Genomic DNA, 15,492 nt, shown 5'->3' on the forward strand with positions numbered 1-15,492 from the left:
GCTAATTAGGGAACCAGGGAACCAAAAAGATTGTGCAGCAGCAGGAAAGACCCAGCTGAGAGTGGTATGATTTCCTTTACTTGAGGAGATTGGTAGTCATGACTGGGTGGTACGTAAAAGGCTGCCAGCAGCGCTTAACAACAGGCATGGAGAAAAAAGTTTTCTCTTAAGTGGAAATAACTATTTTTGCTCTTTCTTGGTCATGGAAAAAGTCCTGGACTAGGACCGAAGAGACCTGGGTCCAAGTGCAGTGTTTCATCATTATCATTTATGTGACCATGGGACAACGAAGACAATCTTTTTACATCTTTTATCTACCTCAAAGTGTTATGTGAAAGAAAGGAGATGGAGAATGGTGAAAGCCACACATAAGGCGTGGAAAATGGTAAAACCAAATAAAAGGAAAAATCATTCCACCATAAACAGTTTGAAAGATAAATTGTGGGAAATTAAAAAATAACATTTGCAATGCATACTACAATGGGTTTATCATACAAAGAGCTCTTACAAATCAAAAAGAAAGTAGAAAAATGGGCAAAAAGAATGAGTAGGCAATTAATGGGAGAAGAGCAACAAAGAGCCATGAACATAGAAAAGATGTTCAGCCTCACTAATAAAGAAACTGAAATGAAAACAAACAATTTCTCATATTTTTTACCTATCAGATTTACAAAAATTAAAACAAATCATTAATAATTACTGTTGGCAGAGGTGTGGGGACCTGATCATTCTCATACACTGTTGCAGACTGGTATAATATTTCTAACCCAGAAATGACATTTTTAGCAATTTATTCTACAGATATACTCACACAAATACGCAAAGATATATATGTAATGATAGCCACTGCTTCAAAGTTTGTAACAGTAAAAACAAGCTAACAGACAAAAATCCTTGTATGCAACTAAAATTTCCTTCAAAGGAAAATTAATTATGTAACATATGATGGAATAGTAGCAGCCGCATTAAAAAGAATGTCATGGGAAAAGACCTAAGATAAATGATTAAATGAAAATAGTGAATGCAGAACTGTATATGTCTAGTTGTATCCCCTTTAAAAATATATGTGTTTAATGGATGGAACTAAAGATCATCATTCTAAGTGAAGTAAGCCAGAAAGAGAAAGAAAAACACCATATGAGATTACTTATATGTGGAATCTAAAAAAAAAAAAAAATGACCCAAATGAATCTATTTACAAAACAGAAACCAACTCACAGACATAGAAAACAAACTTATGGTTACCAGAGGGGAAAGGAGGTGGGAAGGGACAAATTGGGAGTTCAAGATTTGCAGATACACACTACTATATATAAAATAGATAAACAAGTTTCTCCTGTATAGCACAGGGAGTTATATTCAATATCTTGTAGTAACCTATGATGAAAAAGAATATGAAAAGGAATATATATGTATGTATATGTATGCCTGAAGCATGCTCTATACCAGAAATTGACACAATATTGTAAACTGACTGTACTTCAATTAAAAAATATATATGTGTTTAGTACAAACATATGTGAAGGAATACACAACAAACTAAACAGTGGTTACTCCTGGGAGGAGGGATTATAAAGACTTCCTAGTTTATGTCTATCTGCAATTTTCCACGAACATCGCATCATGAAAAAGTTTAAATGTACAGAAAATTAGAAAGACCTGTACAGTAAACACTTGTTTTCTCACTGCCTAGGTTCTGCCGTTAACATTTTACTTTACTTGCCTTATCACGTATATCTCTCCAACTACCTATCCTTCTACTCATTCCTTCAATTCATTACATATTTTAAATTCACTTTAAGTTTAAAGTAAGTTGCTGACATCAGTGCATTTTTCCCAAATACTTCAGTATGCATATTATTTACTGGATTTATATTTATTTACAGTTTTTTCCTTTTATGATTAAATTTATATGCAATGAATTGCACAAATCTTAAGTGAATTATTCAACAGGTGTTACGAATGAATAAACTTGGGTAACCCAAATCTCTATCAAGACAGAGAATGTTATCATCACCCTAGAATGTTCCCTCATGTCTACCCCAGTCAATCTCCAGCCCACCCACTTTGGTAACATTGAAAATATTTAAATAAACTTCTGATTTAAAAATATTTATGAATATACAGGAAAATTGCAAAGATAGTACAGAATTTTTGCATACCTCTATACCCAGTTTCCCCTACTGTTAACATCTTACATTGCTGTGGTATATTCATCATAACTAATGAACCAATATTGACACATTATTATTAACTAGAGCCCATACTTTATTCATATTTTACTAGTTTTTTCCTAATGCCCTATTTCTGTTCCAGGATGCCATCCAGGATACCACATTATATTTAGCGATCACATTTCTTTTGGCTCCTCTGGGCTATGACAGTTTCACAAGCTTTCCTGGTTTTTTACTACATTGATAGTTTTGAATAGTACTGGTCAACTATTTTACAGAATGTCCCTCAATTTAGGCTTGTCTGATGTGTTTCTCGCTGTTAGATTATGAGATTATGGTTTTGTAACTTTTCCATATTTATAATAATCATATTTAATTAGACTATATGTATGTATATATATGTCTCTCTCTATATATAATTCTAAAGGCCTGAAGGTGGGTGGTAATGGTGAGGAGTGAGGTGGTTGATGATAAGTAACTAAAAAGAAGCATGTAGACTTTGAGTAACTGGGAGAAAATACATGAGAATGTGGACCGTTATGGTTGCCCCGAGTGGTCCAGGAGGACCAAATGTAGGCACATCTTCGCAGTGGCTATAACCTGCCTGAGAAGAGGCTGGGAGTGGGGGTTGCAGATAGAAGATTCCCCAAAGGGGACTGAGATCTTTCCATAACAAATGTCTCCTAAATCAAGAAGCTTTTCTAATCTTGAAGGATTGACTATTCAGCACCACATGAAGTGAGAATTCCTCACCACCTTCTGCGCAGATAGCGACTTGAAGCTGGAGAGTGAAACCATTTCTGGGAATGCCCAGGCATGAGCACAGCCTCAGCACTGGGTCTATTTTGGGAGCATTTGGACATATTCTGCAGCATCATATTTATACTTTGGCAAAACACGTGAAGGTTCAAAGAAATCATCCTTGACTTCCTCCTTACACTCCACATTTGCGTCTATAGAATGGCATATTCGGAGCAGAGATGGGGAGCGCGGGATGGCTCCTTAACCATGATAACACTTGGCTATCTGCGGGGGTCGAGTTGGATTTGAAAGAACAAGTGCCCATTATATGGGGTTAATGGGGGCAAGAAGGATCAAGTCAGTGAAATGTGAGAAAATCAATACGCGGAATGCTTGACCAGAGCACATTCACACATTTCACAGAGGAAGGAGGCTAGGGTTACACCCAGCAACTGCAGATGCTTGATGAAAAAAACCCAACCTTAGGCGTTTGCTTTTCGCTGGCTGCCTCGAGCACCCCGAAAGGCCTCACTGCAGGGCTAGGTATCCTTTCTCGGTTTTCTCTGGGAGTCTCTCCGCTGCTTAAGACTGTCTCCCTAAGCCCCTCCAACTTCTCTCAGTTCTACAGGGGTTTGGAAGAGAGGCGGTTTGGGGTGCGTGTGTGTATGTTTCATTCTCCAAGTGAAGGTGTGCCCCAGGGGAATGTGTGTGTGTGTGGCGGGGGGAGGGGGGCGGGGCACGGCGGGCTGGTGGAAAACGAGCAAACAGCTGGAGACACTCCAAGGCAAGAGAGAATTTTAGATCCGGCACTGGTGGGGGCAGGAAGAAGAGATGGGGAGGGGTGGAGATAGTGGAAGGAGATGGAATCTAGGAGCCTCCGCGGCTATTAAAACTCAGCACCTGGTCTAGGGCTCTGCCCACAAATGACACATTAATTAATGTTCTAATAATAACTAAGATTTACTGAGCCCTTCAATTTTCCCAGGGGCTATGCTTCATATGCGTTCTCATCTTTAATTTCTCTTTTACTCTTTCCTTCCCTCCTTCCTCAATGCCCTGGGGGAGGGCTAATAATATTATTGTCTCCATTTTACAGAAAAGACACTGAATCCCAGAGGGATTACGTAACTTGCTCCAGGTCACAATTAGCAAGTGGCAGAGCTGGGATTTGAATTCAGGGCCTGCGTACTCAACTTCTTGCCTTGTGCGAAAAGTCATCGTGGGGAGGGTCGAGGTTGGCAGGAGGAGGGGGCTCGCTTCCTAAGTGATGTCTCCAGTTCGACGTTCTTCCTTCGCAGAGTCAGGTCTCCCGTCTGGCCGTAGTAGGCCTCCCATCCCTAGCCCCCGCGGCCTGCCCGTGCCTGGAGCGCGGAGAGAGAAGCCATAGACACCGCGTCGCCTCTAAAGGGCAGGGCGCAGGAAGAGGCGGAGTGGGAATCGCTGGTCTGTCTCTGTCCCGTTCCCGTCCTCTGTGATCCTCCTCGCTTCTTCACCTCTTCCTCCAGATTCTCACCCTCTTGTGACAAGAGGTACTTGCTGCATCTGTGCTTAATGGCTCAAGGGGGTGGGTTGCAGGATGTGGTGCAGCCTGTGTTTTCAAAGGGGCGTCTCCAGCGAGCCGGCTCCTGCGCGAGGGCGGCGGGGCTCCACCCGCATGTCTTTTTCGCTCTGCTTTCTGCGGCTGCCGCTTCCATCTGCCTGCATTCAGAGGCTCGCTCTCCTTGCCTTCAGTAAGGGACTCCGTGAGGTCCCGCTTCTTCCCACATTACTGGAGCGCCCGCCAGTCCAGGTCGCCGCAGGCAGCTGGCCGCAGACAACCGGGGATTAGCGGCTCCCAGGCTGAGGCGGGCCTCCAGCGCCGGCCCAAGCCGCGCACCGCGTTCTCCTCCCCGCCCGCCTCTGCGCTCCTTGCCCGCTTTCCTTTCCTTCTTTTCTCCCTCCCTTCTTTCCTCCTTCCCTCCCTTCCCGCCTCCCTCGCTCCCTCCTTTCGCTCTCTCTCTCTCTTTTTTGCTTCTCTCTCTTTCATCTTGGCTTCTTTCTTTCTCGTCTTCCTGATTTCTTTTTGCTATCCCCGCCCCCCCCCATATTACACGCTTGTTATCAAGCAATTCAAAGATGTATTTGGAAGAAAGAACCCCCTTCCTATACAATCTCTGGAGTACAGCCAACGTTAACAGTTTGTTGTGTGTCCTTTCTCACGTTTCTCCATGAGTATACTAATACAGCACCCCCCCCCCACCTTAGTCTAAGTTTTGGTGCAGGCTTTCTTTAGATTTGAAGACTTTACCAAAATTGCAGATGTTCCCCGTTATTTGGAAACTTCTGGCTTATTACATATTCCTTTAATATAGTGAAATACCCACAATAGCACAATCATGTGACAGAAGTGAAGCATTTTGATTTGATAGACAAGGGCACATTTCCCATACAAATGTTCAATAGTAGCTTGAACTGCATTGAATAGAATTCAGAGGAGGATCTGGGATTATATGTGAGTGTAGACAGATCGTCCTCTGAGTTCGCCTCAATGCAGTTATATATGCCCACCGATATATGGCCCCTTCCTCCACCTATTGGAAGATAAAAATTGCATCATATTATATTCCATACTTTGCATCTTAAAAAAAAAACGATAGCAACAATCCATCATGAACAACTCTCCTGGCTGACAGATCCAGAGCTAGCACTCGTTGTCAGCATTTCAGTATTCCTATAACTCACTCAACCATCAATCACCCTTTTGATGGACCTTCAGATTGTTTTCCTTTATTTATTTTGCCACAGCCAACTGTAGTGAATATCCTTGAGCATAGGTCTCTGCTCACTTGTAAAAAAATAAAATATTGGGTTACATTTCTGTAAGAGGTGTTATCAGAGCAAAAGTTTGTACATTGAAAAACTTTGATCATTACTACCTCATTTCCCCATATTTTTGCCAGTACTGAATATTATCAATATTTTTAAATGGTGCTAGTCAGAAGGGTTAAAAAAAGTGCTATCCTATCATTTATAATATTTTACATCCTTGACAACGTATGAGGTTGTAAACTTCTCATGCTTGTTACCTGTATTTTCACTTCTGTGATTTGCCTCTTCACAGTCTTTGCCATCATTTTGAGGGTTTGTTGGCTTTTTCATAGAAAATTTTAGGGTTTATTATATTATAAGGTTATAGATCTGTTTCTTATATATTATAGGGCTATGAGTCTGTTTTACTTAATTGCAGATATTTTCTCTCAGTGGAATTTTCACAGAGCCTTTTGCCCCACGACAGGTTTTAAATTACGTTATCAAAATCATCAATTTTACGGCTTCTAAGTTCCTTATTTTGCAGAGGAAGGCCTCTCCAGCTCTGCGGTTCTAAAAAAAAATTTTTTTAAACTTTCTTCTAAGGTTTTCATCTAAAATTTTAAATATTTATTCCATCTGGAATTTATTTTATGTGTGGCACAAGTTAACAGTCTAACAATTTGATCCCAGTTATCTGGGCAAAGTACACTGTTTCTCAGTGAAAAACATCTGCTTATCTCATATTTAGTTCTAGCCTTGTAAGCGTGAGGCAACTCCCAAATGGCCAAACCCGGGGGCAGTTCCATACAGCTACCATGACAGACACAATAATTTCCCATTTATTTTAACTCCTCTGTTTCAACACCATGGGAGACCAAGGTCATTCTCATGCAGGCCTGGAACAGCCTGGAACTGATGTTACCTCTTCTACTCAAAGTATTTCTTATAGTATTCATTGACTTTTGCTAACCAGTCTATCACATTGAGGTAGTTTCTTTCTGAGATTTTTTTTAAGGTTTTATTATTATCCACGCTTACTGAGTTATATCAAATACTTCATCATTACCTTTGGGTACAACTATATAACATTCATCTCCTTTAATTTGTGGATGTAATGAATTATATTTATAGACTGCTTAATTTAACCATATTTGCATTCTTCAAATAAACCCTGCTTCATCAGAGTGAATTAGGTTATAACACTAGGATGCATCTGCTAATTTTTTATTAAAACCATTTGCTTCTATATTCATAAGTAAAAGTGATCTGTAGTTTTTTCTTTTCTGTATTCTTTCATCACATTTTTAAAAGCTTATGTGTAGAATGCATTAGGGTGTGCTATATAAATTTGGGTCAGCTTGAGTAACACAGAATTTTTTTTTGAAGGTTAGATAAAACTCAGAAATTTCCTGTTTTTTTCCTATGATTACTGGTCTGTTCAAATCTCTTACCACTTCTTGAGTTAATTATGACATTCTGTGTCTTGCTAGAAATTTGTTCATTTGCTTTAGATTTTCATTGTTGACAAAGTTGCTTATAATTTAGTCTTATAATTATTTCAATGTTTTATTTAGGTGGTTATATCTCATTTTTCATTCCTGATAATGTTACATATTAATCTTTGCTCTTTTTTGAAAAATGAGGCTGCTGAAGGAATTGGTTTATTTTATAGATCTGTTGGTTTGGTTTTATTTATTCATTCTTCTTTGTGTCTGTGGGGGCTGGGGGGCTGTATGGTGGTAGTAGTTCCTACTTCTTTGATTTTATCTTTTGTCTTTATTAATTCTCTCTTTCAATTTTAAGTTAATGGTTTTTGTTCTTTAAAGTTAAATTCTTAGTTCACCAATTTTTACTCCTTCTTTTTTTAAAAACAAAAGTATTTGAGGCTATACATTTTCCTCAAAGTTTAACTCTAGCCATATCTTATAGATTTTCTCTTATGAAGTGTTCTTCTTTAAATAATTTCTAGATAATTTGTGGCTTTTATTTTGAGTTCCAGTTTGATCCAGTGACTATTCAGGAGAGCATTTCTTTATTTCCAAATATTAAATTTTGGAGAGTTATCTTTTTAATGAATTTTTTGTTTTATTTTATTTTAATCAGAAAATGCAGCCTATAAATTTCTCCTTTTGGAATTTATTAGGCTTTCTTTAGAGCCAAGTACCTGACTGATTTTTAGAAATATTCTATGGATATATGTTAAAAATATATATTCTCTGTAAGGTTCAATTTTATATTAAACTGAACTGTTGATTGTATTACTCAGATTCCTTATATCTTTGCTTATTTTTGTCTTCTTTATTTGTTAAATATTTAAACAGGTATATAGATTTTCTCACTATAACTATTGCTTTCTATTAAGTTGTCCTTGTGTTTCTAGTTTTATTCCTTACGTATTCACCTGCTACATTGTTTAGTGCACAAAGTTTATGACTTGTAAATTCTCTGTGTGTCTTCCATTATTATAAGAACATATCCTTGTTCTGTTTAATTCCTTTGGCCTTGAATTTCACTTTATCTGATTTTAATATTGCTTTATTTTTGCTTGCACTCGTATGATACAGCCCTTCTGTTGCTTTATTTTTAGTCTTTCTTTGTAATTTTTTATGAGTATGCATTATAAATACCATATCATTGTTTTTTAAAATCAGAACTGAGTCCTTTTTTTTTTTGAGGAAAGAATAATTTAAGCCATCCTCATTTATTGTGATAACAAATATATTTGACTTCATTCCTTCTCTCGTTTTGTTTGTTATACTTGTTGTTTCTCCTTTTCTTCTTTCCTTACTTCTGCTAGATTTATCAAGTTTTAAAAAATTCCTTATTTGCCCTTTCCCTTTCCCCAAGGAATTTAGAAATTCTCTAAATACAGCTTTATTTTGCTAGTGGTTACATGCCTAGTTTTAACAATCGTGTTTAAGTTATGTTTCTCTTTAGACATGTCAGCATTTAGTAATAAGCATGTTCTCCTCACTCTGCCACACATTTTACAAAGATCAATGGCTGCTGCAAGGTAAACTGATTAGAGAGGTCTCAACAGGAGACTGGGAGACCAATTAGGCAGTAATCGTTGTAGTTCAGATAAGAAATTTTCCCTTGGAGTGTATGTGTGTATGTATACATATCTTTTGTTTCAAGTACTCTTACTTAACGCATACTACACTGTCATATTATCATCATCGTTTTATATTTAGATGTAAATATTATAACCAATGTTTATTCAACCCTAACTCTTTACTTATCTTGACATCTTTGTTTCAATTTTATTGTAATTTGATTGAGTCATTTCTTTAGTAATTTTTTAAGTCTTTGAGTATCTGAAAATGTCTTGCCCACACAAATGAATGATGCCTTGAATGAGTGTAAAATTATTGAACGATAGTCCTTTTTCTCAGTTGTCTATAGATACTATTCCATCAGTTTTTTGCTTTCACTGAGGAAGGTGAGAGTTCTGATTCTAGCATGCTTCTTTCCTTGGTAAATATAAAATCAAATAAAAAGAAAACTCTTTTTTGTCTGGAACCTTATAAGATTTTTCTCTTTATGGAATTTGTAAGTGCAAGGAAGTTTTATAATTTTCTTGATTATCATTTTTATACATGTTCTTTTTTTCTCATTCCTGAAATCTTATTTTTTTTATATCAGGTTTTCTGGATATGTCACCATCTCTATAGCTATTATATTTTCAGTCATAATTTCAATTTTCCTGTGCTTTTGCTCTAATATTGTGGATTATTTCTCCAGTTCATCCCCTGGAAAAATAATTTAGTTTTCAGCAGAAATCATGTTTCTACTGAAATTTTAAAGTTGGCAATCATTTAATTCTAATCTCCAGTCACTTTTTAAAGTGCCCTCTAATTAAATCTAGTACACATTAATTGTATTTATCATTAAATTTATAATAAAATTCAATAAAGTTATTAAGACTATGAAGAAAAAATGAAGTGATATTTAGAGAGAGGGACAGAATGAAAAAAAAAGATGTTGATCACTAAATGTAGACTGCAGGTAGAAAAGAACTTACAGAGGGAGAAGTCATTGTGGGCAGGAAAAGAAAAGAAGTCCTATGCCATAAACTGGAAGGCAAAAAGGAGGTGGAATTGGTATCTGTCTCAACCTTGAACCTTTAAGCCAACATGTCATCTTCATGCCTCTGCCATCCTATAAAATGAGCGATGAATGTCCAACATTTTTTCCTGGCAAATGTCTTGCCACTCCTCCTGCTCCAAGATTTTTTTTTTCATTTTTTCTGACCTGCTATGTACTTACAACATGTAACAATCCAGTTAAGAAAATCAACGTCTTATTTATGAGCCTGATCTAGTCCTTGGAACTGAGTGTTTGCATCATGTCTCACTAGTTCTCAACCTTTTTTCTCCCTTTCAGTGAATTGGGTTTGGACTGGACCTACTACTACTTCTTCCTCCTCCTCCCCCCCTTCTCCCCCCTCCTCCTCCCCAGCTCCTCCTTCTCCTCCTCCTCTTTCCCTGATTTGGGCAACCTGGAAGAATATAATTGCCTTTGTGACCCCTGGGAATGCAACATCAGACTCTGATCTGCCAGCTAGTACCAAGCCAGTCTACCCTATTAGTGCAAGAATTCAGGCAGGCTGGACATGATGGGTCTTTAAAGATGGATAGGATATGAAAAGAACAGAAAGAGCAAAGAGCTCACCTTGAGGATGAGAGTTGTGTGTGCATGTGTGTTGGGTGCTCAGAGTAGCCAGCTTTACTGGAATAGGTTTAATATAGAGGCAATATCCAAGAAGGTCTTTTGATGGGGAGGGAGTGAGAAGTGAAGGAAGAATCATATAGCTGGAAGGATTCCTTAGAACCAATGCTGGTGGAACAAACTTCTTTCTCTAAGCTGTAGGAGGGTGATTTTGAAGCCAGAGCAGTATAGAGAACCAAAGATCAAGTTGGGAGCTGAGTCCAGTAAGGCAGAGAGAAGATTTGAACAAATTCATCAAAACCAAATGGCTAAAAGAAGACCCTGAGAGAAAGGATCAGGGATTGGAGATCCAGGGAGATGAAGCAGTTGATTAAGAAAAATCAGAAATAGCCCAGAAAGATTGCTTGCCACAGTTATGGCTAACATTTAGGTGCCTGCTACAATACGACACCTACAATAAGGACATGCTGACTAGATGAGGGAAGGGTGGGTGGGAAGAAAGACCCCAGATTGTGCTAGGTCTTAAAAACTATACCAAGCAATTTAGACTTGAAGCAGTGAATGATAGGAAGCTATCAATTAAGTTTTGAATAGAAAGGTAATATGATGCAAACAGTGTTATTATGAACAGCACTTTGGAAGGATTAAAGGAGGTGAGACTGGAAATGATCTTGAAGATCTTTAGGAGGTTCAAGTGGGAGATGTTGAGAATTTAGACTTGGGTAGGGAAAAGGAATAGAGAGTGACATATCCAGGAGACGTTGTGAAGAACCCATGAAATAGGATGTTTGGATGGATTAGGTGAGAAAAGAGAAGAAGGAGCCATCAAAGGCAAACATGAATTTTTTTAGTTTGGAGAGGCTACCATAGAGAGTGGAGGAGGCTGGGCATGTTGAATTTGAAGCAATGACTAGATAATCCACTTGGTGGAAAATGCTGTTTGGTATTAGACTTGTAGGTATTTTGTCATAGAAGGCTTAGATGTCAAGCTGCATCAGCATAGAAATGATCATTGAAATCATGACTGTGGATGAAGTGAGAAGAATGGAGAAGGAGGGGTGTAGGGGCAGATGGCAGAGCATTGGGCATACATTCACATTTTGTGAAAGAGAAGAGGAAAAACAGACATTGAAGGAGAAATAAAAGACAGGAGCAGTCAGAAAAACTGAAGGATAAGATATTTAAGCAAAAGGAGGTGGTCTATGGTTTCAGTTATTACAGATGGGTATGGAGGTGGGTGGTCTGCCAAGGAGGGTGATAATTAAAGACTTTGGATTTTGCTGGAGAAGTGAGTCTCAAACTTGAGTGTGCATCAGAATTACCTGGAGGTTTTGTTAAACAGATTGCTGGGTCCAATCCCAGAGTTTCTGATTCAGTAAGGCCTGCAGTAGGGCCCAATAATTTGTATTTCTACCTAGTTCCCAAATGATGCCAATGCTGCTGGTCTGGGAATTGCACTTTGAGAAAAACAGTAGGGCTAGAGGAGTGATTCTCACCTTTTTGTTTGTTCATTTCTGTCCCGACACATCTGAGTGCTATGACACACTGCTCCTCATAGTAATGACTGACAAAGGCAAGGATTCTCACCTAGGGCTGGGGACAGTGTATCTTGTTTTTAAAAAGCACTACCCCCGCCCTCAGATAATTCGGAACACCCTTCACCTGGGGAGAATTACTGAGCAGATACAGGGTATTAATAATTTTCAAAAACAGGAAACAACATTGGAACGATACCCAAACATTGTTCTTTCTTTGGTGATGTGGAAGGCCCTTAAGGATCTGATCTGCTTCAGGATGCAGCTGCATGTGGGTAGTGGTCCCTTCTATTTTCTGGCTCTCCAGGTGAGTCTCTTAGCTACCACCAATGGGGGGAATAGAGGAAATGGACCTTACTGTCTCTCCAGCTGGATCGCCATCCACGGGTGGATAATTCTTGAAACCCTGTCGCCCACAGTCGTTTGCAGGTAGGTACTCCTTGCTACCCCATAGTCCACAGTGAGGGCGTTGTCGATATCCATGGAGGGAGCAAGCAGCTATTTCCCTCTTTGGCTCCCTGTTCTGCTGCCACGTTTGCTTTTCTCTAAATTATACCATATACCTTGGACCCTGAAGAAGGTTTAAGCAGTTCTCAGAGCTCAGGTGATTGATCCAAAGCCAAACCAAGTTGAGGATGAGGGTAGGCATTGTGCCCTTAGACTAGCTACTTCATTCCTTTACAAAGGTACAAGGCCTCACTGCCTTGGTCCTTGGGGGCAACACATGAAGAGGCTCCCCAGGCCTCCAGAGGATGGCCATCCTTCACTGATTTGCCACCTTTCTTCATCCCTTCCTTAAGTTCTCTCACTTGTACCATTTTCTTCCCCCATGTCCCTACCTCCCCTTTTCCAGGAACATGCCCCACCCCTTCCTACAGAAGTGATCATGTCCCATGTCTCTGCTGCCTCCGGTGTTTGTTGAATGTCAATGAATTTCCTTCCCTGCCCAATTTCTGCTGAATCTGCAGAGGCGAGGGGTAAACTCAAGTCCATAAGATTTAATTAAAAACTTTTTTTCACATGATACTTGAACAAGTCAAGTGATATAGAGGTGTGTAAAGAAAAATATAGACCTCTTTATCCACCCCTATCACCAATCACACTCCTTAAAGTAGACAGTGTTAAGAGTTTGGTATTTGTCCTTTCATACCTTTCTCTACAATCTTATAAATGTGTCTGTGTGCATGTGTTTGCTTCCCCCATAGTAGATGAAATATTTAAATCAGATTATACGCTATACCTTGCCCCTCCAAAGAGTATGTCAATTCATTGTCTTTTGCTTCTGTGAGTGGTGGGGCTGAATGAACTCTACTGTGTGGGGAGGATGCCATTCCATTCTAGACTGTTTTTCACAAGGATTAATTTCCTTCGTGACAACCCTTCCCCTAATCTTGTTTGCAAGAGACATTTGTATTTATTCTTTTAACGTAACTTATAACTTATTTCTTATGATCCAATAACCGTGGCCTCATAGTGTATTCACCTGACCTCTCCCTTCCAGTTGCCTAATGGTCAGATGATTATTACAATATATCACCTTGACAGCTGCTTCCCCCTATTCCTGGCTGCCCCCAGGCTGGACTTTGTATGTTGGCAGTCATCCTTGTTGTTCCCTACCAGATACTGTGTGCCCTTCCAACTCTCAGCTATCTTAGACAGACTCAGGATGCCCAGTTTCCGCAACTGGACCCAATCTCCGGTCCTTAACTCCTGGCACCGCACCTGTATAACAAGTGCTTTATTTGTCTTGCTAGGTTATTCTGGGCCATCTTTTCCTTCAGCTCAATTGCATATCTGTTAAGCCTGTTTCCTTCTTCACCCTACCCCCTACCCCAAAGCTGAGGTCAGTGGACAGCTGGGGCTCGTGAGCAAATATTAGTAGAGGAAGAGCAAAGCTGGTGGAGTCCTTCCTGGTGTCATCTGTGGGCATTGCCAGGAAAGATACACTTTGGCTTCATTGCCTTCCTAGTTCAGGGCACAACATCCCCACACGTTTAATAAAGTTTTGTAGCTGTGAGGTCCATTTTCCATGGATGCAGATTGAAGGACTCTCATGTTTTGGATCCAATTCCCCCAACTCCAACTCAGGTACAGATTCTTCCCCTTCACTCCATTAGGTGCCCTGAGGTCCCCTTAGGTCTTAAAGTGGTCCTGGTATGTTAGAAGCTCATTCTACCGTGTTAGACTGAAGATTCACAGAGCACTCTCGAATAACTTTCCCAGTTTGGGGACCTGGCATTCAGTCTTCTCTTCTTTCTCTGCCTTCTTCTGCTCTGGCCCCTGCCCATTTTATCTTCCAAACTAAACACTATCACTTCACATCAATTCTCAACAGCCAGGTGTAGAAGCTTCTCTGGTGAGCTGATTAGTTTATTCAAGTAAAAGCCCATATCACAGAAAAGCTGGTGATTTCCCACCCTCACCCCCTTCCAAGAGGGCAGTAGTTCTGGTGATATTGCTTCTCCTAGGGGGCCATTGAGAGATCTGTAGGGGTATTTTTGGTTGTCACAATGATTGCAGTACCTTATTAGCATTAAGTGGATGAGGGGTGAGGATACTTAACTTTAGTATTGCTCAGTATATTCCCATACAACAAAGAATTGTCCTAGAAGACTTTCAAGTGTTCTGCTGGATAGTCAGGTGGGTGCAAAACCTGATTATAATTATTGAGTCCAGAATCTAACATTATGTTAAATACAAACACAAAAAGCTTTGAAAAGCTTTCAACATATATCGAATTTTCCAAGACTGTAACTAGCACACAAATTGAGAGAAAACTGTGCTTCTTTTTCTTTGGAACTTTATGAAGAATTATTTACTATTTTGGAAAACCACAACACTGATCAGTCAGTGACTGATCAGTTGACAATACCACAAATCTGTATCAGTCTGCATTTGTGGCTGTTGTGGTCATTGTTGTTTTGACATAAAGGTGTAAACAACTGAATACTTCAATCTTTCCTTTGTGAAATCATGACCAAGTATGTACATATTGAAATGTGAATTATTTTATTCCTCACACTTAATTTTCCTTTATTTCTTTAAGTATACTATCTGATACATAAAAGTAAATAAGTAACACACATATATGTATTAAAATTCATGACAATATAATACTCATTACATCACAACCCAACTCAAAAATGGAACATTATTAATAATTGATATCTCTCTATCTCATCCCATTTTCTCCCTAAACACAGAGATAACGAGTATCCTGAATTCTGTTTTTCATATTCTTGCTTTATAGTTTTATTACACATTTATGCATGCCTAAAGAACTTTTTTAGTTATATAAATGACATCCTACTGTATATAGTCTTTTTCTTGGACTTTCTTTTGTCTTGAACATAATGTTACTAAAATCCATCCATATTGTTTCTTTATTGGTGAACATTTGGGTTGCTACCAAATATTTCATATTATGAACTGTACTTATGAACATTTCTGTTTTTGACTCCTGGTACATATGTGCAAGAGAACAGACAAGGAGTGAAATTGCTGGATTGTAGAGTATGCAAATACAAAATAATGCCAAATTGTTTCCCAAAGTGGTTGTACCCATTCGCAATCATACCAAA

Source organism: Camelus bactrianus, chromosome X (assembly GCF_048773025.1).
Source record: "Camelus bactrianus isolate YW-2024 breed Bactrian camel chromosome X, ASM4877302v1, whole genome shotgun sequence".
Taxonomy (NCBI): domain Eukaryota; kingdom Metazoa; phylum Chordata; class Mammalia; order Artiodactyla; family Camelidae; genus Camelus; species Camelus bactrianus.